This window comes from Monomorium pharaonis, unplaced genomic scaffold (assembly GCF_013373865.1).
Source record: "Monomorium pharaonis isolate MP-MQ-018 unplaced genomic scaffold, ASM1337386v2 scaffold_378, whole genome shotgun sequence".
Classification (NCBI taxonomy): Eukaryota; Metazoa; Arthropoda; class Insecta; order Hymenoptera; family Formicidae; genus Monomorium; species Monomorium pharaonis.
In genome coordinates, this window is record NW_023415668.1 from 1 (window position 1) to 3,985 (window position 3,985).

Here is a 3,985-nt window from a genome sequence, read left to right on the forward strand (position 1 = left end):
TTTTTTTAACATAACGTAGAAATTAAATGTGGTTAGAGTAGTAATTATAAATTAATTTTTATTCTCTTAACATTTTAATAGGTTTTTTACAGTTTGGGGTTGTAAGCTTAAATTCTCTTAAATAATAATGAATAGGAATTTCTATAATAGGAATAGAAAAATTAAAAATAAATCTTAGATATAAGTAGTGATGTGGGGATTATATTATTAATATAGATATATGGTAGGGAATAATACTTTAGATTTAAATTACATAAAAATAATTTGTGTGGGAAATTAGTATATTTGTTATAGATATAGTTTTAAGTAATAAGGAATTGATCTAACACGGTAGGAAGGAATTTTCTCTTTAAAAAATTACCCTAAAAATTGAAGTAATTGTGGACAAAAAAACGTTAAACCTTGGGAAAGAAATTTTTTACCATTAGTTTAACAAATTTACTAAAAATTTAATCAAATAATATTTTAAAGGGGAAATAAGGAAGGATTTCATTTCCCTCCAGTGTGGATTTGGACAGAGAGGTTTAGGGAATTAGGCTTACTTTTAAGATTTATTAAATTAAGGAGAAAAAGTAAAGAATAGGGGGGGGGGGAAACATAATTCAAGGCAGGGATATTACAGATTTAAGTGGTAAATTAGTAAGGGGCATTAACTGTAAAAATAACACAAAAATAAGCTTATTAAAAAGGTTTATTCTTTTAGATTTTTATAAGAAGTTCGTAAAATAGTAATGTTTGTTCGGTTATATAGGATGTTTCTGAAACTGGGCGCAAAAAATTTATTAATAACAAAACTTTTTTGGTAACATTTTGAAAAAGGAAGACTTCTTAATACGAAAAATATTAAAGCTATAATAATTTTCAAAAATGGGAAGAAGTGTAAAAAGTTTTGTTTTTTTTTCCTAAGAGTTTTGTAAAGAATCAAGAATTGACAACCAAGCTAGGAATTTTGTACTGAAGGCATGGTTAAGCTGATAAAAGGGATGCTTTCAAAGAGGTTTTTGGACAATACTATTTTATTTCACTAAATTATTGAAACAACTATGCCATTTAAGAGGTTTTTGTTAAAGAAAGGTTGCAGTTCATAGGTTTTGTTTATTCATAAACAACCATTTTGTAATAAAAATATTTTTAAAAATATTCTTTTTTTTTAAAATTATTAGGTAGTATGTAACGTTTTTTTTTGTTAGGCGCCCTTAATATATGTTTTTCTTATAAAAAAAAATATTATTAAAACTTTGTGAAAAACTATTACAAAAATTTAAAAAATTTTATTTAAAATTTTTAATATTGTCACAATTCGTTTTTTAACGTTTTCTTCGCATAATAATAATAATTTTCCAGGAAAAAGAAAAAGGTTACCTGTCCAGGAAGAAATAGGAAAATAGAAATTTTACTATAAAAAAAATAAAGAAAAGAGAAAAAAAAAAATTTTTACAAAAAAAAAAACATAAAGAAAGAAAAATAAATATGGACAATAAATAAATCAAAAAATAAATTGTTACATGGTTTTTAAATTTGGTAAAGATTTTATAAAAAAAAAAACACCATTTTTTTTAACTTATTTCCATACATTTGTTTGGGCAAATGTTGTCGTTTTCATAAACTTTAATTCATATTGGAAAACTAAATTATTTACATAAAAACAAACATACAATTTAATTAATATTAACCATAATAAATTAACAACATAAAACGTTAGCAATATAAAATCATATTAATTCTATCATTTTGGCAAACTTATGGCCCGTCATTTTCTTTTTATCTTGTCAACAAAACTAAATCCGGTCCTTACAATTTTAATATTGATAAAAATAAAAATATATAGATAAATCCAACAGAATATCTGGACAATATAATAACAGTTTAACTTTCTAAAAAAATATTATAATTAGCAAAGAAACCAACATTTATAAAAAACTGATTGTGTACAATCAAATTCAAATTAAATTTTTAAAAAATTTCTACAACTGTTTTTTGCAAGTTTAATAATATTTTATAAGAAAACAAATGTTGATGGCGGGCCTCATTCAAACCTACATTAACATATTAAAGTTTTTTTAATTAAAACAAATTTGAAATTGTTTTATAACAAATTTAATTAAAAATGATAGAACTGGTTTCCTAATTGCAATTCTTATTTTGGCATATTTGGCAGGTTGTCGTCACTTAAATATATTTTGTTTATTCTAAATTAAATTATATTATATAATTAAAAGCTTAAATTATTGTAAAATTAATTACAGGTTTTAGTTATAAGTTACAATAAAATAAAAGATAACTCAGTTAAAGTTACGTTTTTAAATTAATTAACATCAAGTTAAAATAAAAAGTTAATTTTGAGAAGTTTATTTATATATTAAATTAAAAACCTATTAATTTTTAAGTGAGGATTTACCAAACATAAGTACAGTATTAATTAATCATCAAAATATTTTATATTTTCTTGTTGAAGAAGAAAACATCATTAATTATATACAAAATAATTTAAAAAATATTGTTTTCATGTTAAAAATGTTATTTTATTTTATAATTTTTTTTTGCCGAATTAAAATAAATTTTATTTTTAAGGTAAAATAAAAATAAAAAAGTTAAACATCAGGCTAAAATTTTATTGCAAAAATAACTACGTTAAGTTAAAAATTAAATAATGGGAAAAATGAATTAAGGTAAATTAAAAGTTATTAACCTTTTTAACTTATGATTATTTATTATTATTATTAAAAAACTTTCAACTCTTTAACTAGTTAACTACTCTAAACCCTGCATATTTGTTTTCAATAATTTATGAATATAAAGGGATGTTATTGTTAAAAACACATTTTAATTTAAAAACACTTTTACACTACCATTCCTGAAAAAACGCGTTTGAAATGAAATTCTCGCTCTATTCTTTAAACTCTTTCTATTTAACCTTTTAAAAGCAAGCTCTTGATTAACCCCAATCATTTCATTTTTTTTTGACGTAAAGTTATTTAACCACGTCCCTTATAGGGCGAAATAATGGGCCTATAAACGCCACGCAGTATTTAGTATTAGTTGGGGATGTTTTTTGTAAACTTTTTTTTCTACAAGTGGATTCGGAGCGGTTTAGTTAATAAGCGTCGATTAAGCTCCGTGGCTTTCGTGAAAGCTACGCCGAAATTAAGTTGGGGGCTCTTAGGGAGACTCCGTTGCACTAAAACGTTGATTTTATTGAAAAAAAAAAATATTTTTTTTTTTGTTTGAGAGGCAATATTAAAAAAACAAACTAGGATAATTATAGTTTTATAATGTTGATCGTTCCGATCCTTGTTTGCAAAAAACCATCGTGCGTACAGGGTCCTGATCTGTGGCCGTCATCTGAATTAATCTATTTTTTATTTTCTCTACACACTTTTTTGTACTTATTCAATATTTGTTATTTACTTTATCTACCTTATTTAATTTATTTGTAATCCTTAATATCAAAAAATTTCATTTTTCAATGATAAATTACGGAAGAAAAATGTGTGTTTTGTAAAAAAGCGTTTGTTATAAACAATTACATTTTTTTATATATACACACCATTCGAATTTCAAAAATAAATACCTTTTTTTGGGAAAAAAAAAAACATGTACTGTAATACTTTTTTTCTTTAAAGGATACACATTTTCAAGGAGTTATTCAGGACGAACGAAATTTCAAACTTAAAATATTAAACATCATTAAAATAAGTTATGATGCTTCTTTTATGTAAAAATATATTGATTTTCTTCGTATTTCAATAAAACTTCATTGATTTCTTTCTAAAATCAAGAAAAGACAGCTTAATTTTAGCCAATCTAAAAACAATTGTATTTCAAAAATTGGGACTCTAAAATAGTATTCCCCCGAAATTTTTTCTAAGTAGGAAAATTTTAAAACGGCACTTAACTCGTATATGTATTTTTTTTTATGGAAAACTCTAAAAACCCATTATGGCACCTATATATTTCGGAAGTTTAACGTTATGCGCTTTGTAAA